This window comes from Physeter macrocephalus, chromosome 9 (assembly GCF_002837175.3).
Source record: "Physeter macrocephalus isolate SW-GA chromosome 9, ASM283717v5, whole genome shotgun sequence".
Taxonomy (NCBI): Eukaryota; Metazoa; Chordata; class Mammalia; order Artiodactyla; family Physeteridae; genus Physeter; species Physeter macrocephalus.
The window spans coordinates 52,558,261-52,571,220 of record NC_041222.1 but is presented as its reverse complement, the minus strand read 5'-3'; the positions used below and the strand labels follow the sequence as shown (position 1 = coordinate 52,571,220).

The window sequence follows — 12,960 nt, the reverse complement described above, 5'->3', positions numbered from 1 at the left end:
CGATGAAGCAGGTCTCCACCAGAGGACACTGTGGGACCTCTTTCTGATGGTTAGCTTTCCAGGATGTATAGCATTGCAGGAAGCTGGGCACAAACGTTTTAGAAAACCTAAACATGGAGGAATATTTTGCTCATGTGGTTAATGACTTTGCTTCATTTTGAAAACGCACAGTATAAGAAAGAATGTGTTGAACTGCAGTTGGAATAATAAAAATGGTGAAGGCTGATAATAGAAATTTCACAAAGAAAGATAACAAGGGATATTGTGTATCTAAAAGATACTAAACCCACTCATAATTTTTAAGACTGCTGGTGAGAGTGTAAATTTGTTTGATTCTCGAGGAGGGTCATTTGTCAATCTATTTGAGAGTTACAAATGCATTCACCTTTGAACTCCCTCTACATACTTGTAGGAATGTATCCTACAGATGGGGACCTATGAGATACTAACATATTAAGTCATTTATTATAGCCTCTTAATAACAGTGAAAGTTTTGAAAAACAAATCTTTGGGGAGTCTGGTTAAAGAACTTAACGGTATTTCAGAACAGAAATACATGAAGCTGAATATGATGAAGATACTGTTTATTTGCTAGTACAAAAGACCTCAAAGTTACTTTGGGTGGGAAAAAAGGCTCATAGTAGTAGGTAAACATACAGTATTTTTAAGGGGGGGTGAGGAGTGAGAATACATGTACATAACTGTATTTGCAGGAAGAAATTTAGCAAGGACACACAGATGCCAATAAATGTTGTCTTGTTGAGGGTGACAAATGGAAAGGGATGGAAGCAAGTGGGAGTGAGACTTTGTCCTTTATACCATTTTGTGAGACTTAGAGTGATGCAAATTAATTACCGATTCACAAAGCAGAATATATTTAATTGGAGGGGAAAAACTTTTGGTTACTCATTGAGAGAATGTTGGCAATTCAACTGGTGGTTTTATTACTCAAATGCATCAGATGCATAGAGGTGTTCATAGTCAGAGTTAAGTAGTTTTTTGAGTTACTGAATGAATTCAATTATGACTAGTGCTCTGGCACACTTGAAATGAATGAGGTGAATTTTCCAGCAAGGATGTCCCAGGAAAAATGACAAAGTTGCTTGGATTTTCCTTAGGGATCTCTTCAGTTTTCTTGACTTTCTTAGTCCCCACCATGAGCAATTAGTTACAGGTTGATCTGCCCTATGGGCAAAGGATGAAGGAGTTACTGAGCCTTTTCCTTACATTGTAACAGACTTAATCTAGTAATACATATTCATTTATTCACTTAATATTTATTGAGTATCTACTAAGAATCTGACAATGAACCTCGTTCTGAGGGACAATGAACCTCCTTCTGAGGATACAGATCTGTCAGAACTAAGCTTTTCTTTCCCTCAGGGAGTTCACAGTCAACTAAGAGGACAAGTATGGTCTAATTGCTTTGCAGAGTGATGTGTGTCATGGAGAAACAGGGCATGGTTCCCCTTTCCTGAGAGAGGCCAGAGAGAGCCTTCACATCATATTACAGACTTTAAAATCTGAGTAAGAATTTTCTAGGCGACAGGGGTTGGCATGGGGGGGGGAGAAAAAGTTCTTAAGTAGAAGGAAGAACACTTAGGAAAATCAGACTTAAACACATGGTCTGTTGGCACAAGGGTTGAAGACTTTAGCAAGACTGTGTGTGTGTGTGTGTGTGTGTGTGTGTGTATTTACATTTTGAGAGGAATTACTGCCACTACTGCTAATGTTAAGTACTTAGTATGTGCTCTAGCTACACTATGCCGTCTAATCGTAACAAAACTCTGAAGTACATACTATCCCCCTTGTACAGATAATGATGCTGAGAAATAAAAAAATTAGGTGATTTGTCTAGAGTTATACATGTAGGTAGAGCTAGGACTCAGATTTATATCTGATTCCAAATTTGATGCTCCAAAGTACGAATTAGAGTGTTTGCTGGATCTCTTGTGTTCTTTTAGGTGCCCTCTCTACCTTTCTCCATCCTATTCTCTAAAACTGGAAACTAGCCTGGATGGAGTTTATCAACAGGTTTTTATGCTCTTAGGATTCCAATGTGGTTGGTCTCATAGGTAGTATAGGAAGGAAACCAGAGGGAGGGGAAAATATGAGAACATTTTATCCTAGGGCTCCCTTCCATCTTGCCAGCTTGTGCTACCTGGGACTCCCAAGGAAAGATCACTGCTAATCTCCAGGAGGCCTTCTCTGCATGCCTGACTCCTAGGTGACAGTAATTGTTCCCTGTCCTTGTCCCTGAAGGCCTGGGGTGAGAACAACTCACCTTCCCTTGTGGTGTCCTTACATACCACCCACTGTTTTGTAAATAAGTTTTTTATTAAAGTCTCTTCAAATTATCCTAATGTTAAAGTGCCCTCTGTTTTCAGTTGGCACCATATCAACATTTAGGAAGGTATTATCTAAGTGAGAGCTGATGAAAGTCTATTGTCGCAGTAGTTTAAGAAATGAAAGGGAGAGGATGGATTCCAGATGGAGAGAAATCTGAATTTTAAGAGGACTTCAAAGAAAGAACAATCATTCTAAAGGTTTGGGTTCTATAAAGGAATCCAAGTAGACCTTCCTTGCATGTTTTCCATTGCACTACCTAGACAGAAACCCTTAATCCAAGTGAATAGCAAGATACGACAAAACAGGTGGTTGCTAAATTGACACTTGAAGACAGGGTTCGCATGTATTGAAGTATATGGAGCCACATTATTCGTTCACAGAGGGTGGTACCAGGTATCAGGTGGTGAGTCAAATAAGCAATTAGTGCCAAGAAGGTATAGCAAGAAGAAAGAGGGAGCCCTGGCAGGTAGATCAACCTGCTCAGCCCTGGTCCTGAGGGTTTCGCTAGGCAGTGAGTATCAGGAGGAAGGTCAGCAAATAACAGGAGCCCCATCTTGAGATTAAGTTCAGCGTAAACTCCAGATCCCAGGGAAGGGGACAAAGGCAAAGCAAGTGCTGGCTGGACAAACAGCAGCACGATTGGCGTACTGCTATATCTCTTGGATGTTTCCTTAAACCTCCTGATTGTGCATTGGACTGGAATATGGCTGAGAGCACTGGGGAGATTAGGTGGCTCTAACTGTGGGGACTGGAAGGTCCTAACACACCCCATTCACAAAGGCAACTCAGCTCTGAGGTTTTTGCAAAGGCTGTAATTTTATCAAGTAGTTGAAAGGTCTATTTTCATCTTGTGCTCCAAAGCAGCAACACCCTGGTGCATTTGAGGAAACATGAGTGTTCTTCATCAATGTCTCTCAATTTGAAGAGTTTAAAATAGGGCAGGCATCAAACTGATGGAATTGCATTATTAAATTCTGTTTCCTACTGAGATTCCTTTTTGTGGTGGGGAAAAATAATTCTGAAAATGAAATATTTTCAACATTAGCTTCTTTCTGCGGTTTAAAAATGTATTTTGATTTATAGTCTCTGAGGGCAATATATAGAAAAAGGCTTCCTAAATTAACACATCAATTAAACCAAATGGAGAGTAATAATTGCACTAAAATAATCTTTTATAAGGAACGTTTTATAGGAAATAAAATATCCATGGTCCCTTTGACTCACACAGGTGCTATATTAATCACTGAGGTGTGAATTTAGAGGTGAAGAGTTTACGCTTCTTTGTGTTGAGCATTCTGATAAATGAGAGTCTAATGTGACAGGAAAAGATAACACAATGAATATGTTATTATGCTGAAGGGACATGAAAAAAATGTGACTGACACTGCATTTTGTTCCAGGTGGGAATAAAAAGCAAGCAGTTCCTGGCCCATGATAACTCTAGTTAAGGGTGTCTGACTGACGGCATGTTGGCACCAGCATTGAAGAAGGTGATGGGCTTCAGGTCCAGGTGAGTTCAGTTCTCCAAGACATCGTATGTGCATCTTTCCTACTCCTATATACACACAGTTCATAAAGTAATTCCATTGAGCCTTTTAAGATATCAGACTATGGCATTTCTTTAAAAGATTATAGTAGTTGTACAATTCTGTAGTGCTTTAAAGTCATTGGATAGTCTTTCTCTTCTTTTTAACTTTAAGTAATAGAACAGGTAGTTAAGGATGGGTTTCTTTCTGAAATGAAAGTCAATGCCTGAAGTATAAGTAGAATAAAAGATAAAACTTCATATAGTACTTGGGGGTAAGGATGGAAGGCTATTTCTATAAGTGACCTAAGTGGGAACACAGAGTTACCATTAAGCATTTCAGACTGACACATTGTTCCAGACCCTCCTTAATGGCAGGCACCTAAGGGCTGAGTTACCCTTAAGGACCCTGAATTTTATCACTTGCAGAGTCATGTAATTAGAGCAGGCAGATAATCCAGTAATTCAAAAGAATCTTTGATTTCTGGTTTTCAAGAGGTCAAAAGTAAAGGTCAAATACACCTTTTGTTGCACAGATTCTAATTATGATCCTCCCTGAGTCTGTACCTTCATGAATTCATAAGCCAGAACGTATATATCACCTAGAGACATGAATATAAAACTTTTGTGGGTTGACTAGAGTAATACACTATAGATTTAGGGGATGAAATATATTTTATACAATTTAATTTTTTTAAAATTATACTTTTTAAGATCTAGATACTAAGACCTATACACATATCTTGTTTTAATTTATATAGAATATCTGCCTTCCACAAATTCAAAGATTAGTAAAAAACATAAGCCAATCCCAGAATAGTATGGCAAGTGCTATAAAAGAACAAAGAAACATGCAATAAATACTTAGTCTATTTATCAAATATATTAATAAATAGCAATTCTATATCTAGTGATTTACTGTAAGAAAGTAATTATGGATGTATGAAAAGATTTAAAGGATATTTCTCAGTCTGTTGTAATATCAGTGAAAATAATGAACAGCCCAAATACTTAATTGGATAGTATTTATCAAATAGATTTTTTTCAAAGAGTGAAATTCTATAGATCTATTAAAACAGATAGTTTAGAAGAATATCTATGATATGGAAGAAGGAGCAGGTATACTTTTAAAATTGAAAAAGCAGATTAAAAATTCTTTATAGATAACATTTGTGCATTTATAGAGAAACTGATATAGAAAAGAGACTTACATGATTTTTATTCTATTTTTATTTTTAACACTTTTCTGATGTCTTCACAATGTATATTGATAGTCAGAAAATACAAAACTTAAATCATCAAAGGTTTTCATAAGAAAAGGTATTATAGAAAGTGGTCACGAAAAAATCATCACCATGTTTTCCAGAGATTAAAAAAAAATGAGGTTACAAAACAGGATGGAAGTAAAATCCTGTATGTGTTTAAACATAATGGCCTGTGTATATAGGTTATTATATGTATTAGTTCATAGTAAGAAAAAAATACCTAACTTTTTTGTTTAAGTAAATGAGTTTTAGATAATGAAGACAATTGATTCCTATTTAATTAAATGTGTAAAGATGCCAAAGAAGGGATAAAATTTGAGTAGGGTTTTGAAGGCTAAGTATATGGAAATGTGCTTTCATTAGTATTGATAATAACTAAGTTTGACGAGTTGAAATGGATAAATGTACATATTATGCTTATTTACCTTATTCTAATTTTCATTTTGTAGAAAATTATACCATAAATGCTACACATTGAGTAAATTTGTATGTTAACGTATTTGTTTAAAGTTAGCATTTAGTATATCAAATTGATTATTCTACCTTTTATCATACACTTTGTAAATATCATTGCCTTTTAAAATAATGCATCATTGTTTAAGTAGTCACAATTAGAAAATATTTGTCAAATCTTTCAGTTACTTTCATTACCATATTATTCAGTTCTTAATTTTTGACTTCAGTGATGCATAAGTAAGTTGTACATTTATCTGAAAGTTGAAATAACTTTAATTTTTTATGTGAACATCTTAAAAAAAAACAACAAAAAACTTTGTGAAGAATACTGATAGTGTTCTCTTTCAAACTTCCCTGTATCTATCTTCCCCATAGACTGTGTCTCTAGGTCTATCCTTTGCCCTTTTTATTCTTACTGCATATTCTGCTTGGATGATCACACTGACACCCAAGGCTTCAATATACCCAAATGTATAACTCTATATGAACCCATACTCTACTTGGTCACTAGCTCAATATACCAAATGAATCATAGATAATCCTTTTCACTGATGTTTCTCACCTTGTTCCTTTAGATTCCTTTCTAATGGGATCTCCTCTTTTCACCCTCCTCAGTATCAAATCTGAAAAAGCAAAACCCTGCTTGAAAGGCAAGATTATATGTGAAGGGTTGTCTAGATTGACTGAGTAGGCCTGACTGATCCCTAATAGAAAGGAAAAGGGGCAAGTTTGTTTTTATCAACATAGGAAAAGGGAGAAAAATTTTTACCATCAATGAATATACTCTTCATTATTGATCTTCTGTGCTTCTATCCCCAATATGCACATTATAAATGTGTGAACTAACATTAAGTGGAAACTAGAAGAGGGGCAGAAAAACTCAATGGTAGTTGAGTTATCAACACATCAACATGGGTGTGGGGGACAGATACAGTATAAACTGACCTGGGTTCAAATATTTACCCTGCCATGAATGAGTTACAAAGCCCAGAGCATAACATTCTCTTTAAGCCTCTGAGGCTGAAATTACTCGTTGTTATAAATTGTTCCCATTCTGTAAGTCAACTAATAGAATGTTTGTGGAAGCCTTTTATAAATGTTTAAGCACTTTGCAGGTGTGAGCATTGATTGATTGCTACCAACTCTAAAATTATTTTACTTAGCAAAGCACACACAAATGTATATATGTATATATGTGTGTATACACACACACACGTATATACATACACACACACACATTATAGAGACTACTTCTACTTGTTCCTGTGCAAAATGTCTTTGCTTTTCGGTAAAGTATCTTTAAGTATTTGCAGAGAAAGTTCCCTCCTTCTCACTTTACTATATATGGCCTGCCCATCAAATCAGCATGGTTCAATAGCTTAGGATGTATTCTCTTTGACCTTTGATCACAGAGGGAATTCAGCTCTGGACAAAATCCCAAGATAATGAGCTTCCCAACACCAAGCAACTGTCTTTTATGAGACCCACTCACAAAATAAATGTGGTACAAAAATTAAAGACACAGAATATTAAGATAACATTGATTCATTGATCTGGAAATTATTTCTAACCATGTAATAATAATACTCCATGACTTGAAATTTAAGCTGCAGCTAACATCACGCAGCAACAAGAATTATTTAATATTGCCAACAACTGTAGTCATGTTGAATATTTTAGCAGCTGAAATTACATTTGCTGAAGTACTATAATGAGGATATTTTGCAAACTATAATAAAATATTTGAAATTATCACAAAGTGAGAACTTTTTCATATGAATCAGTGTTCATTAGTCATTCATGAATATATGTCTAAGATAAATCAAAATATATGTTGATCACACTGAAACTACTTAGAGTGTCAAATAATGTGTAGTAAAATTTGGGAGAATTAGATCACTGCAAACCAAGTCTCAACCAGGCTTATTCTCTGTCCTTTATTCACATTTCTCAAGAAAATGTGAGTTACCTGAGAATACATCAGAGCTGGGAAAAAAGACACTGACTCTCAGAGATGGTTCTCAATAACTAAGAGTTGAAATGATTCACAAAATTTTAAGCATCTACTATGGACATTGTATTTCCCTAGACCTGTGGGGTATATAGACATTAATAAAGTATTTCTTCCTTCAAGTGACTATCCTCCAGGAAAGAAGATATGCTCTATATGAATATAGTATTAAATATTATCTTATAATGCAGATACATACTATGTATAGTGAGGTAATTATTAGTGTTAGATGCCAAAGATAATGAACGATCAAAAGCAGATTGTTTGCCAGAAGACAGATACATTTTGACTTGTATTAAAACAACTGTGAAGACTCCTTGAAGCTATCTTGAATCTGATATAAATAACAAGGATGATGTATATCAGGCATTGTAGATGGAGGGAACAACATCTGTATACATAACAAATAGGTAAGGACAGTTAGCAAGCCTTTTTTTAAAATAAAGGGTAGTAGTATTGAAAAGGATGGTGATTGATTTTGGTGGACTTCAATGTTAGTCCAAGACGTTTATTTTCATGATCCTTCTCCAGTGATCTGTGGATTTTACATTGTGTTGGACCCCTATAGCATCACAGATACAAACACTTTAATTTTTTTTCTAACTCAATTTGGAAATTATATTTTATAACCATGGAGCATATCATTGGTATTACCAATCTGATGTTCATAGCATTATTGAAATATCAGTTATAAGCAAAATTGACCTCCAGAGTTTTATATTTTACATGCCATAACACTTTTTCTACAACACTCAATTACATGTGATTTCCTACAGTAAACATTAGTCTCAAGGTTACAAAGCAACAGTACTTGCAACTTTTAAAATTAATCTTGGAAAAAATGTTTCCGGTAATATACCGTTCACACGAAACAAATAGAACTCAAATTTGTGAGAAATGTTAAAAAGGTATAGATTAAAAGAAACATTTTATGGTAACATGTAGATAGTAATCTTTATCTTTCTAAACAAAGACTGGTGGGTTAAACCATAGTTTTGTCTTCTCAAAGCACTTGAGTCACTTTCTTAAACCTGTAAGAAATTATTAAGTCATTTTTCCCCTCACTTCCTGTTCTACTCATTCAGCATATATTTGTTGCAGTAAAACATTTTTCTGAGTCCTAAGAGTCTTCTTTCATATCCTCTTTTATATATGTATTCCTGCCTATTCTCTTTTTAAACTCACTTTTTCCCCTTGGCCAATAAAAAAAAAAAAAAACACTATTTTTCCTTTGTATCATATTGTTTCCATAGTAATTCTTATAAGATGTAAGTAATATCTTTATAGTTACTGTTCCCCTAAAAAATGGTATTTTATTTATACTGACTTTTTGAGGGCTTGACATGGTGGCAGAATATGACAGTATGTAGAAGTATGAGATAAGAGTTAGAAACATGAAACTGAAAAACTGAGAAGTTGGAGCCTGGTATTTAGATTTGAAATTTCTTCCCACTAGTAATCATTTAACATTAGAGTGAAACAGATGAAGACAAAAGCAAGAAAAAGGTGCTAGTATAAAATTGTTTTGAGACATGGACATTGGAAGACAGGAGGATAAAGATGAGTGAGAAGGAGTTATCTCAGATTATTAAAGAGAAGTAGGAAAGTTTAGAAGTTAAAAAAAATACAGGGGTCAGTGTCATCTGCTAGATGGTGGTAAAATGATAAAAGCCCAGGAAACTCAGTATTTCTGTTTAGTAAAAATGAAACAATTTTTTAAAAATATTTGAGATAAAATATAATTTTCTGGTTATCTAGAAAGGTAAATCAGTCCCTTTCAAAGATCTCCTGTATATACCTCAGATACAGATACCTGATGTAAAGACCTCAGATACAAAAACGTCAGCAGTTGCCCTCAGTTCCCCCGAAATCCATGGCAGATGCTTGAGATGACAGACTATGCTGAAAACTCAGACCTTGAAAATAGTAGATATTAAATGTACACAATTTATCTCTTGTAGAGGGAAAGATACAGATTCCTGTTTGATAAGGCAATGTTCTTTAATCTTAATGAGAAGAATTTTCTCACAGAATAAGTGATCTTCAACACTAAAATTTGTGATCAAGTCTTACATGTGTGATCATCTAATTCTTTTTGTTGTAATCTGCTGTAGCAGTTAACACCATCTGTAATTTAGACTAATACATACTATTCTCTAAGGTCAGAGGTATTGGTAGTCAACGTTGGCTACTCAAATTATAGTAAACATTGGACCTGTGAAAACTCTGAAATTCTGTGGCTAACAGATAAATAGCATCTATTCAGGGTGGGCGTTGAAAGCAGGGCAGAATGTGCTTCATTTTCAAATATTTTTAACATGGAAACAAGTTATTTTACAAAACTTAGAAAGATATGTGACATTCTTACCCTTGTACTAAAACCCACAAAACTTTAGCTTTCAAATTTCTCTTAGACCGTGAATCTTAATTTTTAAAGCAATTGTTTTTAGAAATGAGAAGGCAACAAGAACATTTTCTGGGTTCTTTGAAATTTCTTTTGCTTGCTAGGAGATGGTTTTCCTTTCAGAAGTATGTCAACACTGGACAATGTTTCTTTTTCAAACATCCACACAACTCAGGCAGGGAACAGACGTCTCTGTGTAATCTTCAGTGCACATTATTGTTGAAATGGTTGAAGCAGTTGTGGAGCTCTAAGACTTGTTCTTAATATTTTCTAAATAGGAAAGAAACTCATCATCTAGTAATCAGACAGTATTAAGAGGCTCATAACAGCAACAGAATCACAACGTCTTGCTCCACACCTGTCTGTGCTATAGTCACATTCAGTAGAAAGAATAAGGTTCAACTCTTACCTGTTTATTTTGGTAATCACCTTACTTATTTTCAGTTTGTTTATATTGTTATTTGACTTATCAAATCTAAACATAACCTATTAACTCCCTACTATGATACTTACAGAGGGTTTAGGACAGCCATTGATCACAGGACTTAACTTTCCACTATCCTCTCAATGTGTTGGATCAAATTGTTGTGTTGAACTCAGTATTCGACGTTTACTTTATTATGACTGTGTAAATACTGCTTTCAGGTTTACAGTTTTTTAGCATAAGATCTTTGTTTTTCTTGAAGCTTATAAGATTACTAATGGGTTTAAATATCAAGTTCACAAAATTATTAAAATATTTGTGAAATTCTATTATTTGAAGATTGATGGAAAGCTGGAGGAATACATTCTGTTCCCATCTATCTGGTTGTTCTCTATGCCTCCCTCTCCATTTTCCTCTGAATTTCTCGTTCCTGGACTGCACTTACTACTCCTTCTTGATTGATTGAATCCCTCACTTTTTTTTTTTTCCCAGAAACACAACTTCTAATAGCTTTCCCCCCCACCAAAAAAAAAGTGTGAGAAGTACACATTTTGGATCCACACTTGTCTTCAGAGGGCTTACTTCCACCCTTCCATGTGATTGATATTTGAGTATATGCTTTATATCTGAGATGAAAATAATTCTTCCTCATGATTATGAAAATATCACTCTAATGCTAGTTCTCTTTACATTTGTATGTGGCTTTTGTTTTTCTTTTCTCTTTGTAAGAACCTCTTATGATTATTAAAAATCATGATGATGTGCCTTGATATGGGATTAACTTCATTTTGGAAAGTGACTTTACTTCTGTGCTAAAAAAATATGTATGCAATTTCTTTGATAGTTTCATCTTATCAGCTATATTTATATTATTAGTCAGCTATTGGACCTTCTGGATTACTCTTTTCCTGTCTTCAAATTTTTCAACTCTCTTTTTTCTTGGTTTCTCATTTTGGGAGATTTCTTTGACTTTATCTTCTACCTTTCTATTGATTTTTAGAAAATAGTTGAATGTGGAACAAAACTAAACATACAGGAAATTTGTGGAAAAAATACAAGGAACATCTCAATACCTCTTACCTATAGTTAACATTTGCCTCATTTCTCAGTAACACAAACATACTATCTCTATGCTTTCTTTCTTAATCATTTGAGAGTAGGTTGTATATATCACTTTCCTTCACCTCTAAATACTCTAGTGTGTGTTTCTGAAGAACAAGGATAATCTCTTACATAATTAAAGTAAGGTCATAGGCTTCAGTAAATGTGTAATTGATAAAACACTTTGGAACACCAGTATTAGATTTTATCAATGTTATCAACTGCTGTCAGCCAGTTCTTCATAGTATTTTTTTCCTTCCAGTATGGGATCCAGTCTGGAATCATGTATTGCATTTAGCTGTGTTAAAAGGTAAACTGAGGCATGTTAAAATTTTAACAGTTTATTTGAGAAAGAAAAACTATATGCATTGGGCAGCACCAAACAGGAAGTGGTTAGCCATGCTCCATGGACAGAAGAGGGGAGAGACTTGATAAAGGCAGATGCAAAGTAAGGAGAAAATTGATTGGCCATTGCCTAAAGCCTGGTTGGCTGTTTGGTTGCCTTAGGTTTTGATTTTGTAATCTTTGAGGCATTTACAGGGTTGGATTGTGGTTTGCTTACATAGACCTTCATGGCATTAGAGCCATCTCAGTCTTAAGGCCTTGTTGTAAAATTAATAGTTATCATGTTCTGCAGCCCCCTTCAGTTTAAAACATCGCCTCAGCCTTCCTTCCACGACAATGTCTTTTTTAAGGATAGTCTCCCTTTAAGAAATGTTCTCATTTTTGGTTCATCTGTGCCGTTTTTAAAATTTTTTACTTTTAATTTCCAATTTTGTGTTTTACTTACTACAGCATCCTGTCTTAGTTTTATTATCGTAGGACATAACCTGTTCTTGTTCAATACTGATGACATTGATTTTTTGGTGTGTGTTCTTAAACTTCTATGTTGTCTCTCTTTTTTTCTTTAACATGTTTATTGGAGTATAATGGCTTTACAATGGTGTGTTAGTTTCTGCTGTATAACAAAGTGAATCAGCTACACATATACATATATTGCCATATCTATTCCCTCTTGCGTCTCCCTCCCTCCCACCCCAATAGATGGTCACAAAGCACCGAGCTGATCTCTCTGTGCTATGCAGCTGCTTCCCACTAGCTATCTATATTGCATTTGGTAGTGTATATATGTCCATGCCACTCTCTCGCTTCGTTCCAGCTTACCGTTCCCCCTTCCTGTGTCCTCAAGTCCATTCTCTATGTCTGTGTCTTTATTTCTGTCCAGACCCTAGGTTCTTCAGAACCATTTTTTTTTTTAGATTCCATATATATGTGTAGGCATATGCCCAGTGGTGTGATTTCTGGGCCATATGGTAGTTCTATTTTTAGTTTTTTGAGGAACTTCCATACTGTTCTCCATAGTGGCTGTATCAATTTACATTCCCACCAACAGTGCAAGAGGGTTCCCTTTTCTCCACACCCTCT

The 12,960-nt window shown here is 34.9% G+C and overlaps 1 long non-coding RNA gene across 1 annotated transcript in view; it reads left to right on the top strand.

Annotated features, from left to right (window-relative positions):
* The first annotated feature begins 3,802 nt into the window (after positions 1-3,802).
* Positions 3,803-12,960, top strand: part of LOC129392419 (uncharacterized) — a 652,843-nt gene continuing 643,685 nt past the window's right edge. Inside the window, exon 1 of the long non-coding RNA XR_008618245.1 lies at positions 3,803-3,859. This is a non-coding gene — a long non-coding RNA (uncharacterized lncRNA). The remainder of the gene's footprint in view (positions 3,860-12,960) is intronic.